Here is a 27522-nt window from a genome sequence, read left to right on the forward strand (position 1 = left end):
AGTGTGCAGAAAAAAATGTACTCCTATTTCCTTATCTTCAGTCATGCTGTTCCCTGACACTTAGTGTGTTCTTTCCACCCAATTGAGTCACGTTCCTCAAAAGCCACCCCTGTCCTCACAAGGCATCCTCTCCAGAGAACATTTGCTGAAGCTCTTCAATCTGCCACAGGACTGCATACTGCGGTTTCACATTCCAGATGCTGCCTGTCACCAGGAATGATAACATTCTCAAGTACTGTGCTCATACAACACACAAAACTGGTGCTGGCTGAAAGAAGAGCTCAAAGGCAGAATTTCTTACCCGTAAGATATTCTCAAAATGTTGCTCCTTAGATTTACTCCTACCTCCCTAGCTTGTAAACAATATAAACCTATAAAAATATATCAGCAAATCAAAACATAAAAGAAAAGTAGCACACACTACCCTAGTGACAACTTATAAAATAAAAGCTATGTCAATCAAACTGAAAACACATGCTAATCTCCCACCTACACATCCCTAAACTGTCTACAAAGATTTCAGCACAGGGCAGGTGTTTGGTGCAGTGGTTAGAAGCGCCTGCACGGAGTGCCCACGCCTCAGAGTGGAGTGTCTGAGTGCAAGCCCCACTTCTGTGCCCCATTCCAGCTCCCTACTAATGCACCCTGGGAGGCAGCAGATGACAACTCAAGTACTAGATACCCTGCCACCCACATGGAAGACCCAGAATAGGTTCTGACTCCTGGCTTCAGCCTGGCCCAGTCCTGGCTGTTATTTAAGTATTTGGGAAATGAACTAGCAGATGGGAGGTCACTCTACCATTCAAAACATTTTTAAAAATTAATAACAAAAATTTCAGCATATACACAAGAGTTCTGCTTAAGAACAGACATAGAAAGCACACAGATTTGTCACACAGGTTAATTCCAGAAGGCCAGAAAAGTTCTAGTCAAAATCTGGGAATCTCAATCAGAATAGGGAGAGATCCAATAAGCACTTCACTCCAATAACCCTGGAGATCTAGAGTAATCTTGAACATACGAGAACCCAGGCGTGATCACAGTCAATCTTCAAAACCTTGAAAGAGAAGCAGTGAAAAACTCGCTCCACAAAAGCTCTACTTATACTTTCTCAGTTAATCCTTACAATAATCCGGTGAGAAGGTAATACTAAAGGTGCATTTTACAAAAAAGAAACAATGTCAAAAAATCTTTTTAAATTAGAAATTATTTCATCGATTCCAAGAATACTCAGATGCTTATTAAAAGATTAAGGCAGGGGGCAGCGCTGTGGCATAGCAGGTAAAGCCACCGCCTGCAGCGCCGGAATCCCATATCGGTGCCAATTCGTGTCCCAGCTGCTCCTCTTCCTATCCAGCTCCTTGCAAGTGTGCCCAAGAAGGCAGTGGAAGGTGGCTCAAGTGCTTGGGCCCCTGCACCCACGTGGGAGACCTGGAAGAAGCTCCTGGCTCTGGCCAGGCCTAGCTCCAGCCCTGTGGCCATTTAGGAGGTGAACCAGTAAATGGAAGATCTCTATGTCTCTCCTCCTCTCTCTGATTCTGTCTTTCAAACAAACAAAAAAGACTGGAAATTAAAAAAAAAAAAAAAAAAAGATTAAAACACAAAGTCAAAGTCAGAATTTAAAAACATACACTCATTAAAAAACACAACTGATAATTTGTAGACTAGACCCAACCAAAATCCAAACCATATTAATGTTTCTCTAGCAATCACATGTGAGCCTATCACTCACTCCTTGCTCAAAAACCATTAATGTCATTTAACTTCATGCCAATTGGTTAATCATTTGACTAAGAAGACAAAAATTAGATCTTACATTAAAGATTAAAAACCATGTAAGCCATAAAAATACCATATGTAAACACGGGTGAATTTTTGCCAAGTATCCTGACATAGGAAAGTCTTTCCAGGACTGACACTGGAAACAGAAACAAAGAGGTCAAATCTGACTAGAAATAAATAAATACAATATTACATATTTTAACAATTCTAAGGGGTTCATATTTTTACCTTGCACAATACCTGAAATCAGGATACTTCTTAAAATTGACAAATTATTATTTTTAGATGTACATAAAATAATATTATATCTTACAACTGAAGCCATCTTAGGATTCAAAATACAAAAGAAAAAACGGGGAAAAGTACATCAAACAAGTGACAAAGAGTTTATGTTTTAAATAATGAGTTCTTACATATTAATGTGTACTAGTAGGGTGCTCCATTGGCTGTTTCATTTCTTGAGTTAACCGTATTATTCTTTTCAAAAAGATTTATTTATTTATTTGAAAGGCAGAAAAAAAGAGAAAGGGAGGAGGAGATAGAGATATCCTCCATCTGCTGGTTCATTCCCCAAATGGCCTCAAAAGTTTAGGGCTAGGCCTGGAACTCCATCCAGGTTTCCCATGTGGGTAGCAGGGGCCCAAATATTTGGGGCACAACACTTGGGACATCTTCTGCTGCCTTCCTAGGTGTATTACCTAGCCCTGAAATTATTCTTTACGTACTTTTTAGTATATCTACTTCATTAAAAGACTGTGCAAAAAAGAAAAGCATAAAGGCTAAGAAGAGGAAACCAGGAAAAAGCTGCACAAATGTCATATAGTGAAAAGTATCAATTTTCATTAAACATGTTTAAAAATGCAAATTATGGCCTGTGCCGCAGCTCACTAGGCTAATCCTTCGCCTGCAGCGCCAGCACTCCAGGTTCTAGTCCCAGTCGGGGCACCGGATTCTGTCCCGGTTGCTCCTCTTCCAGTCCAGCTCTCCGCTGTGGCCCAGGAAGGCAGTGGAGGATGGCCCAAGTGCTTGGGCCCTGCACCCACATGGGAGACCAGGAGGAAGTACCTGGCTCCTGGCTTCGGATCGGCGCAACGCCGGCTGTGGCGGCCATTTGGTGGGGTGAACCAATGGAAGGAAGACCTTTCTCTCTGTCTCTCTCTCTAACTCTGCCTGTCAAAAAAAAAAAAAAAAGTAAATTAAAACAATGAGAAAGTGGTCGGGAAGTGTGTAAGCCACCCTCTGCTGACATCACATATTGGAGTTCTGGTTCCAGCCCCAGCTGTTCTGTTTCGGTCCTGCTAACACACCTGGGAAGGCAGCAATGACCGCCTAGGCACTTGGGCATCTGTCACCCAACTGGGAGACCCAGATGGAGCTCCAGACTTCTGACTTCAGCCTGGACCACTCATTTTGGAGAGTGAACCAGAAGATGGAAGATCTCTTTCTGTCTCTCCCCCATCACGTTCTTCTGCCTTTTAAACAAATAAATTTTTTAAAAAACTATTAGAAAATATTTGTTACACAGCAGATCAGTATACAAGTTTTTAAAGCAAATCAAGTTCTTAAGGGTATAGAGAAACACACATACAGCATGGCAAGTATGAAAATGTACTTAACCTCCAAATACCTAATTCTTCTTTGTCATGGTTTGAACAGAATTTGGCTACTTAATTCAATCAGATGTCTAAACCCCAAAGCCCTATTGTTACTGGCCAATGGATTATTGCTAATCAATGTTAATGGTTGATGGATGATGGGTAGAGACTTGATACGACCATTATGTCTAGAAGGTGGGCCAGGTAGAGGTCTTTAGCTCACTGGGGGTGTGCCCTTAAGGGGATGGTTGGTTAGTTACGCTGAGTTCAGCCTAGCTCTCTCTCTCTGCTTCCTCGCTCACCAAGTGACTCTCATTCTGTCATCCAGTGTCCTCATCAGACACCAGACCCAGGGCGCCAGCTGATCCTGAACTGTGAACCTCCAAAACTGTCACCATCCTTCCTGAGTAGCTCCGCTCAGGTATTTTAGTTAGAGCAAAGCTAACACACACAGGAATTCATCAAAAAGAAACTGTAAGAAAAGTATAGGAACACCTGTATTAAAAAAGCTACTTTCTGTTATTGTTTATAATACAAAAGCTAGGAACAACCTAAATATCCACCAAGAGACTGCTTTGATTACAATTCACAAAACATGACACAATGCAACTATTAAAAAATGATAGTGGGTACATAATCAGTAACGCCATCGCCTGCAGTGTCAGCATCCCATACGGGCGCCGATTCGAGTCCTTGTTGCTTTACTTCTGATCCAGCTCTCTGCTAAGGCCTGGGAAAGCAGAAGATGGCTCAGGTCTTTGGGCCCCTGCATTCATGGGAGACCCCAAGGAGGCTCCTGGTTTCGGATCAGCGCAGCTCCAGCCGTTGCAGCCATCTGGGAGACCTCACTCTCTATCTCTCTGCCTCTCCTCCTCTCTGTTTAACTCTTTCAAATAAATAAATAAATCTTAGGGGAAAAAAAAAATAGTAGACAGAAATTGAAAAATTTCCTCAGAAGTATACATTTTATATGAGCACAAGAAAATTTTTGCTTGTTTATTCATTTTTCCTGGTTTGATTTACTTTACTTTCTTCCTGAAATACACATATATATACAAACTAGAATGTGCCTACATCGAAGGTATAATGTTCAATGAACTTTTGCTACACAGAACATTTTTTCAGCACCCAACAAGGCCCCTTTTGTTCCTCTTGCCCTACTAGCTCCAACCCCTACACACCAACCTTGCTTCTATCACAGATGAGTTTGACCTAAACTCACGTAGATGGACTCATACATGATGTACCTTGTGTCTGGTTTCTTCTGTTATGACATCTTGTCCGTGATAATCATCCATGTTTGCTGAGTACAGCTATAGCTCTGTTCCTCACTGCTACATAAAGTGGTCTATCGCATGGCCATACCACCAATGACTTATCCATTGTTGGTTGAGACACTTATGTTGTTTCCAGCTGGGAGTGATCTTGAAACTGAAATAGACATTCCCATACATGCCTTGCTTTTTGAAACTGCCTAACTTATTTAATATATTTCAATTCATTAAAAAAAAAAAAAAAACAACCAGGAAAGTATAAAGAACAAAATGTGCTATCCCACCACACAGACAACTACCACTAACATTTCACTTTTTATATTTTACATACAGTCTTGTTAAGTGGTCAGCCCTCCATATCTGCAGGCCTACATCCACAGATTCAACCAGCAGACTGACACTACTCAAAGAAAAAAAAATACTGAAGTGCCAAAAAGCAAAACAGGAATTGGCCGCACACTAAGAATATGCTGAACTCACAAGTAAAGCAAGGTGTGGTCTCCCACCATCTCCGACCCTCAGCCTCTCTCCAGCACCCAGTGCGAGCACTATTCACCTCACTTCTCATTTGTGTGCTATGTAGATAGGCCTGTGATGTCTGTGTCTGTCCAGACCTTTTTTCTTGTCACTGTGCCTACACTACACAGGGTAAAAACTATTTACATAAGCACTTACATTGCATTAGGTACTAAAAGTAACCCACAGGTGATTTAAAACACAGGGGGGAATGTGCACATGTTATATGTAACTAGTGCTACTTCACCAAAGGGACTGGACACCACTGGACCTTGATATCCACAGGGCACCTGGAACCTGTCCCCCAGGGGTACCAACATGCTGGGTTTCTTTATTTTTTTTTTTGACAGGCAGAGTGGACAGTGAGAGAGAGACAGAGAGAAAGGTCTTCCTTTTGCCGTTGGTTCACCCTCCAATGGCTGCCGCGGTAGGCGCGCTGCGGCCGGCACACCACGCTGATCCGATGGCAGGAGCCAGGCGCTTCTCCTGGTCTCCCATGGGGTGCAGGGCCCAAGGACTCGGGCCATCCTCCACTGCACTCCCTGGCCACAGCAGAGAGCTGGCCTGGAAGAGGGGCAACCGGGACAGGATCGGTGCCCCGACCGGGACTAGAACCCGGTGTGCCGGCGCCGCAAGGCGGAGGATTAGCCTACTGAGCCGCGGCGCCGGCCATGCTGGGTTTCTAAATCAACCCCTTCTCCTTTATCTTTTCCCTTCTTTCTGCCCCTCTCTCTACCTTAGCCTAACCGGATAACAAATGTTTACATTTGGTGTGTAACATGTTTCTACACTTATAAGTCACTCACACAGAAGGCTTTTGCTGTTTGCCTCACAAAAAGGGAATATTTTTACACTTTACTATGCATCTTGTTTTTTCCAAATATGGTGGCACTGTTGTCACTTTACTGACTATTCTTCCTATCTTTTTTTTTTTTTTTTTTTTTTAAGATTTAAATTATTTACTTGAAAGCAGTTACAGAGAGAGAAAAGGAAAGAGACAGAGTGTTCATCCACTGATTCACACTCTAAATGGCTCCAACAGTCTGGGCTGGGCCAGGCCAAAGCCAAGAGCCAGCTCACCACGCCAGCCCCTCTTCCTACTTTTAGCAGCTTTACTGAGATATAATTCACATACCATACAATTTTCTCCTAAACAAAGTATATTCACAGATGTGTACAGCCATCACCCCAGTTAATTTTCAAACATTTTCATCACCTCAGAGAGAAGTTTCACTCTTCATCACCTTCCATCTTCCATTGCAGCCCTCAGCCACAACTAATCTGTTTGGTCCTTGTTGTGGACACTTCCAGTGACTGGAATCTGACAACTGGTGGGTTTTGGTGACTAGCTTCTTTCACCTAGCAAAATGTCACAAAGTTCACCCACGTCATAAGCATGTATCAGTCCTTTCTCTTTTATATTGCTGAACTCTAGCCCACTTCATGTACACAGCACAGGTTAGCTGATGGTCATCTAAGTTGAGAATAACGCTGCCACACTCACTCATGCACAAACTGTTGCAGGGACGTGTCTTCATTTTTTTGAGTACATCCCTAGGAGAGGGAGTGCTGGGCCATGTTCCAGCTCTGAACTTAATCACCTGAAGAAGTGCCAGACCATCTTCAGAGGAGCTGCATCATTTCACTTGCCTAGCAGCCTATGAGGGTTTCAATTTCTCTACATGCACACTTACTTATGATTTACCTTTTTGATTCAGTAGTATGAAGTGATACTCATTAAGGTTTTGATTTCATTTCACCAATAGCTAACATTTATGTCAAACATCTCTTTGTGTGTTTATTGGCCACGTGTATATCTTCTTCAGAGCCTCTGCTCATTTTTAAAATGAGTTGTCTTCCTATTACTGAGTTTTAAGGGTTTTCTGTTATGTTTTAAATACATGTCTCTTATCAGATATATGACTTGTTATCTATTTTCTCCCATTCTGGGAGTTGATTTTTCACTTTCTCTACAGTATCCTTTGATGCACAGTTTTGAATGTTGTTGAAGGCTAATTTATCTGCTTTTTGTTTTGTTGCTCCTGCTTGCGGTGTCATGTCTAAAATTCCTCTGCCTATTCCAGGGTTATAAGATCATTTCTGTTTTTCTTCTAACATAAATGTCTTTTGTTGCACACACACACTGCCTTCTACTGGGTCTACACCCAAAGGGAAATGGTGGATCACAGTGCACACACAGAGCTGGAGCAAATATTACCAAAGAGTTTTTCAAGCCCACTCAAAATATACACGAGCTCTGCCTTCTTATCAGACCTTTGCATTAGCACCATTCTGATAGGCATGTAGTGATATCACACTGTACTTTTAATCTGCAGTTCTTTGAAAAGTATGTGTACTTTTTCACCCTGGCCATCTGGACAATTCATTTTGTAAATGCCTGTTCCAGTCTTCAGCTCATTTGTTTTATAATTGGGTTGCCTGTATATTGGTATTGATTTTGTATTTTTTTAAAAAATTATACCCTGGATACAAGTCTTCTTTCAGACAGTAAGTATTACAAACACCTTTTCCAATGTGTTACTTGCTTTTCTGGTCTCCTAACACTATTCCTTGATGAATAGATGTTCTTCTTATTTCATGAAGTACAATTTATCAATCTTCTCGTTCTGGTTAGCGCTTGTTTGTGTCCTGTTTAAAAATATCTTTGCCTGTGACAACTCATGTAGATACTGTTCTATGCTTTCTTTCAGAAATTTTATTTTTATCTTTCACATTACATATAAATTCCTGCACAGACCATATAAACCCTATATTAGAAGACTACTTCAGGCCGGCGCCGCAGCTCACTAGGCTAATCCTCCGCCTTGCGGCACCGGCACACCGGGTTCTAGTCCCGGTCGGGGCACCGATCCTGTCCCGGTTGGTCCTCTTCCAGGCCAGCTCTCTGCTGTGGCCAGGGAGTGCAGTGGAGGATAGCCCAAGTCCTTGGGCCCTGCACCCCATGGGAGACCAGAAGCACCTGGCTCCTGCCATCGGATCAGCGCGGTGCGCCGGCTGCAGCGCGCCTACTGCGGCGGCCATTGGAGGGTGAACCAACGGCAAAAGGAAGACCTTTCTCTCTGTCTCTCTCTCACTGTCCACTCTGCCTGTCAAAAAAAAAAAAAAAAAAAAAAGACGACTACTTCAGAGACCATTAAAAGGGAAAGCTTCACAACTGATCGCATGAAGTCAGCATAACTTTGAAACTAAAACAAAAACATAAAGCTCATTGGTAAGTATAGTTTTTAAACATCTTGAAGACACTGGCAAATCAAGTTCAGTCCTTGGGGGTAATAAACAACTAGATCACAGCTCAGTGAGATTCAACTCAGGAAGACAAACATGAAAATAAAAGAAGAAAAAAAAAGAAAAAAGAAAAAAAAGGAAGACAAACATGGCTGAAGAGATCATCTATTAATGCAATAAATCCTATGTGCAGTTTAATGGAGAAAGGAAGTATGATCATCTCTATCAATACAGAAAAAAAGCACTTCATGAATTCAACACATTTATTCTCATATTAAAAACAAACGGGCTGGCACTGTGGTACAGTGTGTAACTTGCAGCGCCAGCATCCCACATGGGTGCCAGTTCAAGTCCCGGCTGCTCCACTTCTGATCCAGCTCCCTGCTAATGTGCCTGAGAAAGCAGTGGAAGATGGTTCAAGTCCTTAGGTCCCCGCAGCCACAAAGGAGACTCAGAGGAAGCTCCTGGCTCCTGGCTTCAAACCAAGCCCAGCTCTGGCTATTGCAGCCATTTGGGGAGTGAACCAGAGGATGGAAAATATTCTCTCTCTCCCTCCCTCCCTTCCTCCCTCCCTAACACTGACTTTCAAGTAAATAAGTCTTTAAACAAAGTGCGCATTTGGCACAGCAGTTAAAATGTCACTTAGAACTCTCGCATGAGTCCCAGTTCCACTTCCAATTTCAGCTTCCTACTAGTGCACACCCTGAGAGTTGGCAAGTAATGACTCAAGTACTTAGATCCCTGTCAGCCATGTAGGAAAACCAAACTGAGATCTGGGCTCCTAGCTCTGAACCGACCCAGCCCAGCTATGTAGAGCATCTGGGGAGTGATCCAATAGAGGGAAGACCTGTCTGCCTTTCAAATAAAAAACAAAATTTTAAAATATAAATAGATCACTTGGAATACTAATGCTTTTTATTCTTAGTAAGTACCATATCTAACAATGAAACTTTAGAAGCATTCCTATTGAAGTCAGGAACATCAAGTTCAGAATCATCTGTCTCCAGGGAGCTTTTAGTGCTGCCTGGCAATCACCCTGTATTTCCCTATTCTATTTACTTTTTCACTCTTTGATGGATGCCTATGCTATATACTACCCTCTCTTCTCAAACTTTCAATACAAATTCCCACTCTTCCTTATTCTTAGCTGATGACCCTGGGTCCCATACTCTTAGGTAAACAAACACTCAAAGAACTTCCTCAAGCTACCATCATCATGTCTCTGTCCACATATCCAGTCTTCTCTTCCATTTCTATATAACTCTCCTTACTCCTAGGTCAGGGGTAAAAATCCACAGCCCTCAATGCCTGTGGCTGCTTCCACGCTACAGCAACAAAGCTGAGGAGCAGTGACAGGTGCTGTATTACCCACATTAGCTAAAACACTTACTACTGAGACCGTGCAGAAAAGAGGCTGCTGACACGACGTTAACTCTCCTCTCCCCCTAATCACAGACACTGCTAGGGGAAAGGTCCACTAAGTTGTGTGCACAAGAAATGAAGACTTCCTACAAGACACATAAAATGTCAGGGACGTACCAGACATTCTGATGACAAAGAAAAAAATATGAAGGTCAGGTCACACATAAAAAATAAAGACTTCAGGCAAGGCTGGCGCTGAGGCGTAGTGGGTAAAGCTACTGCCTGTGATGCTGGCATCCCATATGGATGCCAGTTCGAGTCCCGGCTGTTCCACTTCCAACTCAGCACCCTGATAATGCATCTGGGAAAGCAGTAGAAGACAGCCCCAGTACCTGGACCCCTGCACCCATGTGGGAGACTTAGAAGAAGCTCCTGGATTCTGGCATCGTATTGGCCTAGCTCTGGCCACTACAGCCATTTGGTAAGTGAATCAGCAGATGGAAGATCTCTTTATCTCTCCTCCACCCACCCTCTCGCTGTAACTCTGATTTCCAAATAAATAAATAAATAAATCTTTGAAAAAAACAATGAAGAATTCAAATAGCATTAGACTTTTTTTAAAAAAAAAATTTATTTATTTATTTGAAAGTCAGAGTTACACAGAGAGAGGAGAGGTCTACCATCTGTTGGTTCACTCCCCAACTGGCCGCAATGCCAAAGCTGTGCCGATCCGAAGCCAGGAGCTTCCTCTGGGTTTCCCACATGGGTGCAGGAGCTCAAGGACTTGGGCCATCTTCTACTGCTTTCCCAGGCCATAGCAGAGAGCTGGATCAGAAGCAGAGCAGCCAGGTCTTGAACCAGCGTCCCTATGGGTTGCCGGCACTTCAGGCCAGAGTGTTAACATGCTGCGCCACAGCGTCGGCCTCGGCCTAAGACTTTTCAACAACCATTTGAAGCTAGACAATTACAGAGCAATCCCTTATATTTTGAAGGGAAATTATTTTCAGTTTGTAATTCTGTATATAACCCAGCCAAATGTCAAGCAGGTATCAGGGTAGGAGAAAAATATTTTCAACAACTTAAGCATCTTAAAAATTTCACCATACCATCCACTCTAGAGAGCTAACAAAGCTTGCATATCACCAAAACAAAGGAGTAAATCAAGAAGGAGGAAGACATGGATCCAGAGACCATAGGCTCCAACAGAGGAAAAAGGCAAGGAATTCTCACGACCATGATAAAGGCATGTCACAACCTACAGCTGCACAGTGTAACGGGACAGCGATGGTGCAGTTCTGAGTAAGAACATACAGAGCTCACAAGGGCTTTTCTATTTGTTTTTAATTGAATAATCAGTTCCCTGGTGTGTTTGAAGATAACTGGACAGCTTGTAGAGGGGGAAAAAATAGCCAGAGACAAGCAGGAAAGAAAAAAACAGAAAAGATTTAACTCCAAGAAATATAATCATAGTACACTGTAAGTTTCAATGGTGAGCATATTTATAAAGCCATGGTACTGCGAACAATGAACACAGTGATTTAATCAAAAGCACGATATAGCTATGTTGGAAAGACAAACTGAAAGGAAGTTCAAGGAGGCCTAAGAATCCTCAAGCATAGTTTCATCTTCCACAACAGGATACCAATAGCTAATTTCTAAGACTGAAAAACAAATAGGACGGTAGGACCACGCTTTCTTGACTGGAAATCAATAAAAAACCAAATGTTATTGGAAAATATAGAAGTAAACATCAGAAGACACCACTGGAAGCATTGACAAATGGTTGGACTGACAGCAGGGCCAGGGAGAGGATGAGAAAGGGGTGAGGGGAGACAGAGTCTAGGGATTTCATTATAAGCCTTGTGGCACGATTTTCTTTCTAACTGCACAGCTGTACTGCTTAAGGTCAAATATTAGTTTAAAATCCCAACGGTTAAGTCACTCACCCCACAAATGTCTAAGCATCATCTAAGCATCATCTGTAGGTCAGGTGCTTTGCAAGGCGCCATGAAGACAACAGTGAACAAAACTGAATCTTTGCCCTCATGAAGCTTATATTCAAAAAGGGAGGCAGATAAATAAACTAATGTACACCCAGTGTCAGATTAATTAGTGCTGTGAAAAAAAAAAAAATAAAGCAAGACAGGGCACAGTTTGTGACAGAGTTGTTAGGCCAGCAGGGTTTTCAGAAAAGCTCTCCTAAGGGCAGCACCTTGGTGTAACAGGTTAAGCTACCTCCTGTGATGCCGGCATCCCACATGGGTTCTGGTTCAGGTGCTGGCTGCTCTACTTCTGATCCAGCTCCCTGCAAATGCTCCTGGGAAGGCAGAAGATGGCCCAAATGCTTGGACCCCTGTGTCCACATGGGAGACCTGGAAAAAGTTCTTGGCTCCTGGCTTTGGACTGGCCCAGTCTAGGGAGTGGACAGGATTGATTTTCCACCCACTAGTTCACTCCCCAGATGGCTGCAATGGCTGGAGCTGCGCTAATCCAAAGCCAGGAACTTTTTCTGGTCTCCCACATGAGTGCAGAGACCCAAGCACTTGGGCCATCTCCCACCACTTTCCCAGGCCATAAGCAGAGAGCTGGATTCAAAGAGTAGCAGCCAGGACACGAACCACTGCCTATGTGAGATGCCAGAACCACAGGCAGAGGCTTAGCCTACTATGCCACAGCGCTGGCCCCAATAAATAAATCTTTAAAAGAAAAAATAGAAGGTATCTTCAAGCACAACAAAGAAAACCAAACTAAGAAGGAAAAGCTGATAAAGTCATGGAAGTATAATAACGGAGGGTATCAATTAAGTTCAAGGTGAGAGCTTCCTCTTAAGACTCTCACCTTGCAAATGTATCATTCAAGAGCCACCACCAAGAATTCTCTTAAGGGAAAAGAGATTTTGCTGTGTCTCCTCAACTTAAGCCCTATGAACACTGTCATATCCCTAAATATATATTTACATACCTTTCCTGTGGCTCTAACTAGCTATTGACTATCTCCAAACTTTTCTCTCTACTCGAAATAGGCAGATGTCACATATTTTCAATGTCAATGTTTTATTATTATGTAGTTTCATGTTTTCCTAGATCAAAAGCTCAAGACATTATTGAACCAAAAATCCCCAAATTGGATCTATACACACTGAAAATATGAAACAAGATCCTTACCTTATACCTGATACAAAAATCAACACAAAATGAATCAAGAATATAAATTCATGACCTGACACCATCAAATTACTAGAGGATAATATGGGGGAAATTCTGCAAGACATGGGTATAGGCTTCCTGGAAAAGACCCCAGAAGCACAGCCAACAAAAGCAAAAATAGGCAATTGTGATTACATCAAGCTAAGATGCTTCTGCACTGCAAAAGAAACACTCAACAAAGCAACTCACAGAGTAGGAGAAAACATGTGCAAACTATGCAATTGATAAAGGATTAATATCCAGGATCTATAAAGAGCTCAAGAAACTCAACAACAAAACAAACAATCCAGTTAAGAAATAGGCAAGGGACATGAACAAGCATTTTTCAAACGATGCAACTCAAATGGCCAACAGACACATGAAAAAAATTCTCAGAATCAATAGTCATCAGGGAAATGCAAATTAAAACTACATGAGGTTTCACCTCACCCCAGATAGAATGGCTCTGATACATAAATCAACAATAAATGCTAGTGAGGTTAGAAAGAAAAAGGTACCCTAAAACACTGTTGGTGGGAACATAAACTGGTCCAGTCACTGTGGAAGACAGAATGGAGATTCCTCAGAGATCTGAAAATACCTCTACCATATGACCCGGCCATATCACTCCTGGGAATTTACCCAAGTGAAATGAAATCAGCATATCAAAGAGTTATCTGTACCCAATGTGTTTACTTCAGCTCAATTCACAATAGCTAAGATATGAATCAACCTAGATGCCCATCAACTGATGACTAAAGAAAATGTCATATATACACACTAAGGAATACTACTCAGCCATAAAAAAGAATGAAATCCTGTCTTTTGCAGCAAAATGGACATACCTGGAAACCATTATGCTTAGTGAAATAAGCCAGTTTCAAAACTACAGATATGTTTTCTCTGATATGTGGCAGTTAATATAGAACACAAAAAAATGTATAGGAATGAAATGGACATATTGTGATAATATTGTCATTTTTAGCCCTTTTTTATACTCCCATGGAACTGTGGTCTACTTTTTACTTGCTAAATATTATGGTTAGTGGTCAATTAAGCTGTATAGTGTAGATTAAAATTATGTCTTTGCAAAAATTAATGAAAAAAGAGACCTGCGCCATGGCTCACTTGGTTAATCCTCCGCCTGCGGTGCCAGCATCCAATATGGGCGCTGGGTTCTAGTCCCAGTTGCTCTTCTTCCAGTCCAGCTCTCTGCTGTGGCCCAGGAGGGCAGTGGAGGATGGCCCAAGTGCTTGGGCCCCTGCACCTGCATGGGAGACCAGGAAGAAGCACCTGGCTCCTGGCTTTGGATCAGCGCAGCTCCAGCCGTGGTGGCCGTTTGGGGGGTGAACCAATGGAAGGAAGACCTGTCTCTCTGTCTCTCCCTCTCACTATAGCTCTACCTGTCAAATAAAAAAAAAATCAATGAAAAGAAAAGGGAGGGAAGGACGGAAGATTGGTTATCAGAACTGTAGTTATGAAATCCATGAAATCTGTTCTCCTTATATTAATAAAAGTTTTAAAAAACTGAAGAGAAAAATCCCAAATTAATTCCAAGGTACTACGATTTATCACATCCAACCTGAATTCTCACTAAAGAAGAACCAATGGGAATTTGAAATACATTGAAGGAAACAATCCACAGGTTAATGGAATACATTCATTTTTCTCTTCACTCAATATAGTTTGAGATACAATTCTAAGAATATGATAATCTCTCCCTGAGTATCACATTCTAACAAGAGCTACCACTGGGGTTTGAGTTCACTGCTCGCTTATTGATGTTTGCTGAAATTATCATCTCCAAACCTTAGTTTCTGCATCTAAAATAGAAATAATAATGACCACAGAAGGTCACCATTAATTAGCAACAACTCTGCCAAAGAGAACCAACAAAATACTTAGGTATCAATAATACATAAAAAGTGCTTTGTTATCTGGAAAGAACTACACCAATACTTGTCATATTTTAATCAGAACTGAAAACTAAAACTTCCAGTTAGCATTTCTGATTTTAACAACAGTATTTATTAATTATAGGAATGGTCCCTAGTTCACCCACAGCCAGCCAAATGAGGAAAAGGTGATAGTTCCAAAATTTTTATCAAAATGAAAAGAAAAATTGACTCCCTTATAAACAAGTGAGTGCCAAGAGAATATTTTCAGCAAAGATTTCATTTAACTGCATAACCAAAAGATTACAGCTGCTTAACCACAAGTAAACTATGCATCATCTGACATCAGGTAGAATGTTTATCTGTGGTATGCTTAGAAACCAGATACCCAATGTATATAAACACAAGCATATTTTTGAAACTGCCTTAATGCTTTTGTTCACTAAGTAGTAATTTCTACTATTCTCAGACGGAAAAACAAACAATGTCCTTAACCAGAAAGTAATCACAGCGGGGACGATGCTGTGGCATAGCGGCTAAAGCCACTGCCTGTGATGCCCACGTCCCATATGGGCACCAGCTAATATCCCAGCTGCTCCACTTCTGATCCAGCTCCCTGCTAATGGCCTGGGAAAGCATCAGAGGAGGGCCCAAGTGTTTGGGCCCCTGCCACGCATGTGGGAGACCCAGATGAAGCTTCTGGCTCCAGCCTGGCATAGCACCAGCCTTTGGGTGCCTTTTGGGTCATAGGGGGAGTGAACCAATAGATGGATGATCTCTCTGTCTTTTTCTCGATAATTCTTTCAAATAAATAAATAAATATTTCAAAAAGCAAAAAGAAATCAGAGGGGTTTTTACTTCTTTAACTTTTAAGTTAACATATTTACCATTTAAGACCTTTTTCTCTCTGCTGTAGCCCCAACTGGGAAGGAACTAACCAGCAGGAAGTCAACGCTCAATAACTGTGTATAGAAGGATTGGATGAACCGAGCCTCTGGACAAAAGCTTAAATGTTTTATGTTGCAACCGAACAATATAATCTATGTATCCATCATTCACTACTCACAAGCCATCTCAAGTGTAATAACATAACTGAAAAAGGTAAGTACTAGGTATTTCAATAAACACAAATACATGGGAACCTGATTCACAAAGCCAGTTTTATAGCTATATTTTCTTTCAGGACATTTGTTTCTGACAGCACAAATAAATGTCAGAAAAGTAGTTTTCAAACTTGATAACGCAAGCTCTGGCTTTAAATTTCTGTTGCAACCTGGAATAATTAGGCAAAGCAAACAATAACGACTCCAGAGCCCATGCAGAGTGTTTGGAAAGCTCAGATCCCTTAATTCAATGAAAGCTGCAATGTAATGGGGACAAGGCAGTCTTATCAACTCAAAATTATGTCAACTTTAAAAAGAGAAAATGGAGAAAATTAATGAATTACACTGAAACTGTTTATTCGAAATGGCATTTAATGGCCTTACATTTGCTCTTTAAATCTGGCTACCAAGAGGTTATATTCCAAATCCTGGGAGCCACATGATAAACGTCACGACTACTGATTAGGGGTCTCACTTATTAAAATACAATCCTGTTTGGCTCCAAGGTCCAGCGGTGGACATAACCCACTTGATAAATGCACGACTCCGCGGCCGTACCAGCCTAATCCTCGGGGCGGGACAGGCTCCACGGCTGGCAAGCCAGGCTCTGTGTCACGGCAACACTCTGCACGCGTGTCTTGAAGTTTCCCCCCAAACCAAACCTGATGGTCGTCTTCAGAGAGGTCTGAGCAGGAGCCAGCCTGCTGGTGAACACAGAAAAACCCCCAAGTCCACGCAGAGGCAACCAGGCGCTCCGGGCGGGCTGGGGCGGGGGGCGAAATCCAGGCCACGGCGCGGCCCCCCTCCGCGCGCGGTCTCCACGCGCAGGGCACCGGGTACTTCTCAGCTCTCGGGGAGGCGTCAGCCGCGGCGACACTGCCATCAGCGCCCTCTCCTCCTCCTCCTCACCCCTCCCGGCCCCCACCAATTCGCAATCGCACCAAGGTGCCTCCTATCAGCTCGCAGCTTCTTCCCAAACACGCCCACGGACGCCGGAGCCGGCCTGCCGTCTACACCGCACGGGGCTCCAGGAACGGGGCTCCGGGGGGGTGGAGGGGGGCAACTCAGCGCCGTTCCGCAGGTAGCAGCACGTCTTCACCCGCGGCCCCGGCTCCTCCCGAGCACGGTGTTTACGAGCCTACCGAACCCGACACCGCCATGGCGTGCCGGCTGTTAGCGTCCGGAATCCCCCCAGCTTTCCCATGGCCCCGGCTCCCGGCCGCGGGCCCCCACCCGAGGCCAGCGCGGGACGCAGCCCCGCCGGGCGACTCCGCAACAGGTCACGGCGGCCGCCGGCTGCGGGCGGGGGTGTGGCCGGCGCGGCTCACCTGAGGGGGCTGAGGCGCCGCCGGGGCCGCGCGGGCCGAGGCCGGGCGGGTCGGGGGTCGCCGCGCCCCCGGCCTCAGCGCACCGCAGCGCCGCGGCGCCGAGCGCCACCGCCCCCAACGCCCGGTCCCCGCGCACCGCAGCGCCCCAGCCGCCGCCGCCGCCGCCATTCCCCGCGCCGCCGCCGCCGCGGCCCCGCAACACCGACCTGTGCCGCCGCGGCCGTCGCCCCGGAGGACGGGAAGACGACGCCGGCCTCCCGCGCCGCCGCCGCTGAGGCGAGCAGTCGGCGTCTCTCATTCAGCGCCGCCGCCGCCGCCGCTCGGGGGAGGGGAGCGAGCCGGACCCACCCCGTCCGCGCCGGGGTGGGGGAGGAGAGCGGGCCGCGGGGGCGCGCGCCGGGGGCGGGGCGGCGGCGTCGCGCGCGCGCACATACACGCCCCGGCCGGGCGCGCTCGCGCGGGGGTCTTCCCTGCGCGCGCAGCCCCAGGCGCCGCCGCGCGCTGCTGGCGGGAGGCCCGGCCGGCCGCACGGGGGCGGACAGGTGGAGCGCCCCCTCCTCGGCGCGCGCGGGGCCCCGGCCGTGCACCCGCCCCGGGGGCGGCGGCCTGCAGCCCCTGCCCCGCCGTGCAGCCGGAGGGCCGCGTCCGGGAACGCTGGGCCTCGCGCGCTGCAGGGCACGACCCTCGGCCTGGGGAGCAAACGGCCGGAATCGCGCTCCGCGTGCTGGGTCGCGCAGCGGGCCGCCCACGGGAAGGGGCGCCCCGGAAGGCCGGCTGACCCTTCTGAGGGAGCCGCCTGTCCGCCACCGTCCTCAGGCCCTTTGGAGACACGGTTGGTTGGTGACCTCCAGGCCCTGGAATGCGCCAGGCGGAGCGACCCGCGTTGATTCAAACACCTGCAAGGCCCGCAGTGGCTCCCGTTTGGTTCCTGTCCCCTTGGGCCAGGGATTCCTCTACCACATGGAGACTGCCCCTTTCTCCTTTGAGTCACGACGGTTAGTAGGGCAGCCAGCATAGCCTTCGACCTCTCAAGCAGGACCACTGCCTTAGAGCATCCCCGCCCAAAGGTAGGTTAAGAGCAAGAACAGAAACAAGGATGGGGCCAGGGATGTGGGTAAACCGACTGCCTGCAGTGCCCGCATCCCATATGGGCACCGGTTCAAGACCCGGCTGCTCCACTTCCAGTTCACCTCTCTGCGGCGGCCTGATGTAGCAGTGGAAGATGGCCCAAATTCTTGGGCCCCTGCACCTGTGTGGGAGACCCAGAAGAAGCTCCCGGCTCCTGGCTTCCGATCGGCCCAGCTCCAGCTGTTGCCACCATCTGGGGGAGTGAACCAATGGATGCAAGACTACCCTGCCTTTCAAGTAAATAAATCTTAAAAAAAAACAACAAGGATAGGCAACATGCTTCATTTTTATCTCACCTTACTTTCAAAGTCTTGAGTCACAAAATCCCTTGGAGCAGAGAGATCAAAGAGGAGGGGGAGCAGAAAACATTTCAAATGAGAACAGACTTTAAAAAAAAAAAAAATTATTAGAGAAAAGTGGGGAAATATATTGTGTACACAGGAAGTTTTCTCTCAGATGTTAATTGCTTTAGTTCCCAAAGAAACAATGGGCAAGCAGAATTAGCACTTGGGGAAAAACCCATCTAGTTCCTACTGAGTGAGAAAGTGTTTAGCCTTTCAGTATTAGCAAAAGATTAAGGAAAAGATGGCTGGCTGGGTGCCAACAATAATACATACAACAATTTTATTTATATGACAGTATTTCAAAAAGTTCATGGATTATAGAAGCACTGTTCACAATATCCGAAATATGGAATCAACCATCAACAGATGAACAGATGAAGAAAAAAATATATATATAATGGAATATTATTCAGCTATTTTAAACAATGGTGCCAGGACTATGGTGTAGCAGGTAAAGTCACCGCCTGCAATACCAGCATCCCACATGGCTGCTGGTTTGAGTCCTGGTTGCTCCACTTCCTACCCAGCTCCCTGCTAATGCACCTGGAAAAGCAGTGGGAGATGCTCTCTGCTATGGCCTGGGAAAGCAGTGGAACAAGGCCCAGGTCCTTGGGCCCCTGCACCCACGTGGGAGACCTGGAAGAGGCTCCTGGCTCCTGGCTTCAGGTCAGCTCAGCTCTGGATGTTGCACCCATTTGGGGAGTGAACCAGCAGATGGAAGATCTCCCTCCCTCCTACCCTCTCTCTCTCTCTCTCTCTCTCTCTCCTCTATCTCTGCCTCTCCTCTGTAACTCTTTGTCTTTTTTAAAAAAAAAAAAATGAAATCCCATCATTTGCAGCAAAAATGGCTGGAACTGGGAGACAGGATGTTGAGTAAAATAAGCCAGACACAGAGATACTAAAAACCATACGTTCTCCTTTATATATGGAAGCTAAAATTAAAAAAAAAAAAAATCATGGAAAAATGGAATTAAAAGATCAGGGGTTTTTTGGTACAAAACAATTTGGAAATCCATGCTTAGTTTTCTCCATAATGTGCATTTTCCAGAAACTTTTACAATTAAGCAAATTTCCCATTCTGTGGTTCACTTCCCCAATGCCTGCAATGGCTAGAATCAGGAGCCAGGAACTCAATTTAGGTTTCTCACATGGGAAGAACCCAACCTCCTGAGCCATCACCTGCTGCCTGCATAGGTGCGCCCTGGCACTCTGATAGGAGATGCAGATGTCCCAACCAGCATCCTAACTGCTACACCAACAGCTGGCCCCTGCAAAATAAACCATTTTTAAGTGCTCTTGTGTATATATACCATTATGACAAATATTTAACTGTGCTTAAGAAGAAAGAAAAGTAAGAACAGGGAATTTTATTTTGGGTAAATGTCTTGCAATTACTTTAAATTTGAATTAGGTTTTCATATAAATGAGCATGTGTCCCTACATCTGTCAATCATTTTTACAGTTTACTGTAAAAGCAGTGAAATTTTCATTTGGACTTTAAGATTTATTTATTTAAAAGTCAGACTTAACAGAGAGAGGGGGAAGAGACAGAGACTTTCCATCGGCTGCAATGGTCAGAGCTGGGCCAGGCCAAAGCCGGTAGCCAGGAACTGCATCCAGGTCTCCCACGTGGGTGCAGGGGCCAAAGCACTTGGGCCATCTTCCACTGCTATTCCAGGCATGTTAACAGGGAGCTGGATCAGAAGTGGAGCAACCGAAAGAACTGGCATGCCAGGGATGCCGGCATCACAGACGGAGGCTATAACCTGCTATACCGCAAAGCTAGGTCCTTCATTTACACTTTGAAGAGAAAAAAATCGTGTGATTCGTGAATTAGGCCATAGATATGTGAAATTCTTTGCCCACTGAGTTTCTAAGTTTTGACTAATTACCCAAGATCTATTTCACATCTTGATAATCTGTAAAATAATACTTTTATTTACCTTAAGAGTTGTGTTAAGTTGAAATTCCCAAACTTGGTAAGATGAAGAATTTGTATATAAAAGTATGGGGGAAAGGTCATTCTCAGTTCCTGTTTCTTGCTGAGGTGGCATGGGAATGATTTTACAAAGTCACTGTCCCTTCCCATCCATTGCTGTGTAAGTGAAAGAAAGGGCTTTTTACACTTAAGGAGGCTGGGTACCACGCTGTCTTTACCAGAGCTCTTTTATCAAAGTTGAATTCTGTAAGTCATTCTATGGGTTCCCTTTGCTTTTGCCAAAAGACAAGAAATGTGCAGTCTTGGTATAACAAAGTGCTAATGTATAAAGTAGACATGCCATTATAGAAAATAGAAATCAATGAGAATTCAATATGCTTAAAAGTCATTTCAGAGGAATCACCATTATGTAACAGTTTTATTACTTTCCATCAAAATTACTTCCAAGGGGGTAAGCCAAGGAGGTAATTTAGATATAGAACACACAGTTCAAAGACAAGAGACCACCACGGCAAAAAAGCAGATGCACAGATCAGTCAATGTGCTGCAGCTGACAAAACAAAATCAAACCACCATGCTCCCAAAGCTGCTTGTTTCAGTAAACACTTCTGTTACAACCAACATTTCAGGACCAGCACACCCCAGCACCGCGCCTACTTCTCTAAACTTTAATCTCCTTTTTTCTCCTGAATATTTGTAATAGCTGGACATTTGGAGGAAAAAAATGTGTGAGTTAGGTTTGTAGTGTTCTGATGTATAATGTAGACAAGTAACATACCCAAAATTCACTTTGAGAGGAAGCGTACATAAGGGGACGTTCTCCAGAAAATTGAAAGGAAGGTACAAGAAGCACCTGCCATGACCCTCAGTCATGAAACACGCCACTGCTCTGCAGATACAAGGACAAAGATGATCAACGGTCTGTTCAAATAGGAGCATTTTGCATTTTATATTTACTGTGAAGTCACTTCTCACAGTCCAGCTCCATGTTGAATGTGACTCAGCAGGGATTTATTTACTTAACAATGATTAATGTTTCTCTGGATCAACTCTTGAAGAGAGTAGTTAGTGTGTAAATAAATATTTACATACGCTAATACTTTTCAATATTAACTTTAAAGATAGTTTCCGGAATGGCTAGTCTGTCTGACAGGAAGGGCAGGGAGGAGTTGGATAACGAAGGTTTTCGTGTTGAAGTCCTAGAAACAGTTCTTGAATTTATAGGAGAGATCTCTAAAAAACTCATGGAAAATGCATATCATGAAAAAACTATGCATGGATTAAATTTTTTTTCCACTAAAACAGAGGCTGGAGTTTAGTGCAAGAGTTAAGGTATGTCTTGGTGCAACCTCTTGGGACACCTGTATCCCATGTCAGAGTGTTTGAGTTCAAGTCCCAGTTCCACTTCCAATTCCAGCTTCCTGCTAACACAGAGCCTGGGAAGCAACAGGTGATGGCTCAAGTGTGTGGGGTCCCTGCCATCCACATGGGAGACCCGGGTCGAATTCCTGGCTCCCAACTTCATACTGGCCCAGCCCCTGCTGTTGGTGGGCAAATATATAACATTTCAAAATGCTAAAAGAACTCTGATTTGGGGGTGCATTTACTTAGTATAAAGGCCATTCTCCTACCTTCATTTTTCCTCTGTATTTTGGATAATTACATTTAGGCAAATTTTTTTTCCAGACAAGTGAATTATTACTGTATTCTACTTCCATTATATAATGGGAGGAAAGGGCCCTCATCAGTAATGTTCACCACAGTAGTTTGCTTTCCATATATCCTGCATCTCAAAGCAGGTTAGAATTTTTAAAGAAAAACAGGAGGGGCTGGCGCCATGGTGTAGCGGGTAAAGCCGCCGCCTGCAGTGCTGGCATCCCATATGGGTGCTGGTTTGAGTCCCAGCTGCTCCACCACCATGGCCTGAAAAAGCAGTAGAAGATGGCCCAGTTCTTGGGCCTCTGCACTCGCGTGAGAAGACCTGGAGTAAGCTCCTGGCTCCTGGCTTCGGATTGGCACAGCTCCGGCCCTTGTGGCCAACTGGGGAGTGAACCAGCGGATGGAAGACCTCCCTCTCTCTGCCTCTCCTTCTCTCTGTGTAACTCTGACTTTCAAATAAATAAGTAAATCCTTTTTAAAAAAAAACAATAAAAACAGGAATTCATAATACAATAATAAATAGATAAAAATAAATGAAGAAAAAGGAGATCTCTTGCTTGTGGTAGAATGTCAAGGGACTGCAGGTGCTAGAGAATCATCATTTTCCAACTACGATGTTGGAGACTGGGTAAGGCAAGACCATCTACAGATCTAAATGTGGGAAGGATTTTGATGAGGAGCAGGGTATTTGCACGGTCAGTGAGTGTTTCCCCACAAACGTCTCATTACTTGCAAGGAAGGAATGAGTAAGCACTGGAGAAACTGGAACAGGCACTCACCAGGCAAGCACAATTCACATCGCACATGAGGGACGAATGCACTTTACTGGTCCCCAGATATGACTCCCCAAAGACACACATCCATGAGGAAGTAAGGAATCTAATGAAATAGCAGGTAAACCCTGAAGGAGGAATTCTCTGTTTTGCTTTTTTTTTTTTTTTTTTTCTTTTTTTGACAGGCAGAGTGGATAAGGAGCCAGGTGCTTCTCCTGGTCTCCCATGCGGGTGCAGGGCCCAAGGACTTGGGCCATCCTCCACTGCCTTCCCGGGCCATAGCAGAGAGCTGGCCTGGAAGAAGGGCAACCGGGATAGAATCCGGCACCCCAACCGGGACTAGAACCCGGTGTGCCGGCGCTGCAAGGTGGAGGATTAGCCTGTTGAGCCACAGCGCCGGCTGTTTTGCTTTTTAAAACGAGCCTGTATCCTTCCTAGATGTCAATGTTGTAAAAGACAAAGACTGGGAAAATATTCCAGCGAGGGGCCACTGCTCCTAACTGCTCAGTACTCCTAACTGATCTCACAGATTTAGCCACTCTCCACATTTTTCTTTACACGCCTTTTCCTACACCGCTAATTTCATTGTGTCACATATCCCCATCCGTCTCACTTCCCAATCCAAAAATCCACAGTTGAGCCTTGTGGTTTACTAAGATGGTATCCAGGGATTGCCATACCGTCAGTCTACCCTACACGCCTACCTCATCCCCACTCTGCACACAAGTCCAACCATTCTCTGACTTCTCAAAACACATCCATTGTTCCTCATAATCACCGCATAGGTACCTCTTCCTATCATTGCTTTTTAAAGATTTTTTATTTATTTGAAGGGCAGAGTTACAGAGAGGCAGAGAAAGAGAGCGAGAGTGAGAGAGATGTTTCATCCACTGGTTCACTCCCCAAATGGCTGCAAAAGCTGGGACTGGGCAAATCTGAAGCCGGGAGCCAGGAGCCCAGAGCTTCTTCCAGGTCTGCCACATGGGTGCAGTGGCCCTAGGACTTGGGCCACCTTCCGCTGCTCTCCCAGGTGCATTAGCAGGGAGCTGGATCAGAAGTGGAGCAGCTAGGGCTTGAACTGGCATCCATATGGGATGCAGGCACTGTAGGTGGCAGCTTTACCTGCTGCACCACAATGCCAGCCCCTATCATTTTTGCACACCTTTTTTCTGTGATTTGTCTCTATTTGCTCTAAGATTTTCTCTCGGGTCTGACTTAAGACTTGCCTGTGCATCTCTGCTGAGGTTACCATTGGGAACCCTGGTCACCTTGGCAGGCTTTTTTTGTTTTTTATATTTATTTATTTGAAAGTCAGAGTTACACAGAGAGAGGAGCGGCAGAGAGAGAGAGAGAGAGAGAGAGAGAGAGAGGTCTTTGTTCCGCTGGTTTACTCCCCAGTTGGCCGCAACAGCCAGAACTGCGCTGATCTGAAGCCAGGAGCCAGGAGCTTCCTTCCAGGTCTTTCCACGTGGGTGCAGGGGCCCAAGGACTTGAGCCATCTTCTACTGCTTTCCCAGGCCATGGCAGAGAGCTGGATCAGAAGTGGAGCAGCCGGGACTCAAACCAGCACCCATGTGGGATGCTGGCAGCTCAGGTGGCAGCTTTACCCGCTGTGCCACAGCTCCGGCCCCCAGCACTTTGTTATATAATGACTTAAGTTTTATCAGCTCATGCATTTCTTATATCTTCCAATAGATGATAAGCGCTCGGAGAGCACACTCCCAGTCGCTATCTCTGAATTCACTTTTACTGAGCATTTATGACAGGCAGTACACTAAATACCCCATCGATGTCATCTCATTTCATTCTCACGATGTCCCTGAAAGGTAGATATTGTTACAACATTTAAAAAAAAGATTTGTGTATGTATGTATGCATATATGTATTTTTATTTGAAAGGCAAAATGACACAGAGAGAGGGGTGGATAGAGATCTTCCATCTGCTGGTTCACTCCATCCAGGTCTCCCCATGCGGGTTGCAGGGGTCCAAGTACTTGGCCCATCATCTGCATCTCTTATATCCTAGGTGCATTAGCAGGAAGTTGAATCCGGAGCAGAAGCAAGAAGCAGTCCCAGGCATATTGATCTGGAATGTGGGCATCCTAAGTGGCGGTTTAACCCACCATACCACAGTGCCCACATGTTACCACATATTACAGTGAGGCTTCCACAGGCTGAATGACTTGCCCACATCATCCCATTAGAAAATGGCAAAGTTGTGACTCAAATCTAGGCAGCCTACCTCAGTCTCACGCTGTATTGTCTGCCAATAAGTCTGCTTCCTAGGTATTCCTCTCAATGAACAGTGCTACGTCATGTACATCAAGAGACTTGGAAAATACTTACTGAATATAATATGCTTTGTGCTAACAATGAACAATCCAAAATGTGATATCCAATGCATGTCTGATTTGAAAATGGTATTTTTATAATTTGGTTCTGTTGTAGAAGTGTATTCAAGAGTTCTAAAGAGTAAAACTGCTTTCAAAACTCTAAAAATAGTTGTTTTTTTTTTGTTTGTTTGTTTTTTGTTTTTTTACAGAGTGGATAGTAAGAGAGAGAGAGACAGAGAGAAAGGTCTTCCTTTTTGCCGTTGGTTCACCCTCCAATGGCCGCTGCAGCCGGCGCCTTATGCTGATCCGAAGCCAGGAGCCAGGTGCTTCTCCTGGTCTCCCATGCGGGTGCAGGGCCCAAGGACTTGGGCCATCCTCCACTGCCTTCCCGGGCCACAGCAGAGAACTGGCCTGGAAGAGGGGCAACCGGGATAGAATCTGGTGCCCCAACCAGGACTAGAACCCGGTGTGCCGGCGCCGCAAGGTGGAGGATTAGCCTGTTAAGCCACGGCGCCAGCCGCTGATGACTTCTTGATAGCGCCACGTGTCTGGGCCACTGAGTCCTCGTGATGGACCTGAGGATTTGAGGAAGAGAAAAAAATCTAAACTTTTAGAACAACGGGAAAATTAAATTTGGGGGTGGGGGGGGATAGCATCAGATGTCTGCCCAGGTGTGTCAAAAAATATACTGAAGGAGAGAATTTTCTACCAAAGTAGGGCAGTAATAAGTTTGGTTATCACGTTACAGATGAGAAAGGCTGACTGCGTAACCACTGAATCCGCTTCCCTGGAGAGATGCGATTCTATCTGTGGATTCACATTCCAGAAGAAATATTCCTGCTCCTCCTGGAAATCAGTAACATTAAAGTACTTCTGTTAGATCAACCGGTGCATCTGAGGTACTTTTCGCTGAATTTAATTGAGACTTCACTTAGCAAGCGAGCCTTTCTAAATCTGATACTGCATACACAGATTCAATGCTCATTGTTGAGTTTTGGCAATTATATTTGCCATAAAAAGCCACTATAATGTAGCAGAGTATATAAGAGTATTCTACTTAAGAAAATGTAAGTGGTGGTGAACCAGTGGATGGAAGATCTCTCTTTTGCTCTCTCTCTCTCCCTCTCTGTAGCTCTTTTCAGATAAATAAATAGATATTTTTAAAAAGCTGTAATGGGATTTGGGGCTGAGTTAAATCTAAGCAAAAATATTTGTAGAGAATTATGTTTTAGTACTTTTCTTTCCTATCAATGTTATTTGTTTTGAAATATACCCATAAGACAGGCAGAGCTTCTGATAGCTTAAAAACAAACTTATTGATCATCTTCTAAATCAAGTGGATTGAATATACAGATATATGTGTGTGTGTATATATATATCTGTGCTACAGCCAAACACTTCTGAGAATTACAAGAACAATGGGAGAGGAGATACCATATGAGAAGTTTTGGAAGATGGGGGCAGGAAAGGACAACTGGCAACTGAGGTAGCTAAGCAGAGAGGACAGGAGCGGCCTGCCGGAAGAGCTGACGACAGGAGCAGCCGGCTGAGTGGCCCAGAACTCCGGAAAGTGAAGGAACTGGGGACACCAGGTACTGAGGGAAAGAGGGGTTGAGAAACGCCTCCAAACTCAGCATCCTACTAAAGTCTGCACAAGGAACAGTGTAGATTCGCAGCCTCAGTGACACCTGAAGCTCCAAAGGAGGACGGACTTTTGTTCTGGAGAATTAAACCAAGGAGACTGGGGAGAGATCCCGGACTCTTCAATATGAGCACACAGCTTCTTAAGGACCACCAGACATTTCAGGAAGGTCTCCAACAGGAGAGATGAGAGCAGAGCTCCTCTCTACAACCTCTGCTGCCAAAAAAATAAATAAATAAATAAGTGGGAAGAGGGAGTGGGAATTTTTTTTTTAAAGTTTAATGTATCTTTAGAAATACATGGGGGGCCAGCACTGTGGCGTAGCAGGTAAAGTTGCCACCTGCAGTGCCAGTGTTCCATATGGGCGCCAGTTCAAGTCCAAGCTGCTCCACTTCTGATCTAGCTGTCTGCGATGGCC

The 27522-nt window shown here is 44.8% G+C and overlaps 1 protein-coding gene and 1 non-coding gene across 5 annotated transcripts in view; one reads left to right on the forward strand and one right to left on the reverse strand.

Annotated features, from left to right (window-relative positions):
• RALGPS2 (Ral GEF with PH domain and SH3 binding motif 2) overlaps positions 1 to 17587 on the reverse strand; it is a 183134-nt gene extending 165547 nt beyond the window's left edge. For 2 of the 4 annotated variants that reach the window (XM_062192965.1, XM_062192961.1), the window contains exon 1: positions 17493 to 17587. The gene's annotated coding sequence lies outside the window, so the exon portion shown is untranslated. Of the gene's footprint in view, positions 1 to 16516; positions 16537 to 16620; positions 16642 to 17492 lie in introns of those variants that run through there. The other 2 variants (XM_062192963.1, XM_062192962.1) reach the window with 2 other exon arrangements.
• Positions 17588 to 25977: 8390 nt separating this feature from the next.
• LOC133761348 (small nucleolar RNA SNORD66) lies at positions 25978 to 26053 on the forward strand. Its single transcript, XR_009866147.1, has one exon. It is a non-coding gene; the product is annotated as a small nucleolar RNA SNORD66 (small nucleolar RNA).
• Positions 26054 to 27522: the final 1469 nt, after the last annotated feature.

Source organism: Lepus europaeus, chromosome 5 (assembly GCF_033115175.1).
Source record: "Lepus europaeus isolate LE1 chromosome 5, mLepTim1.pri, whole genome shotgun sequence".
In the NCBI taxonomy this organism is placed as follows: domain Eukaryota; kingdom Metazoa; phylum Chordata; class Mammalia; order Lagomorpha; family Leporidae; genus Lepus; species Lepus europaeus.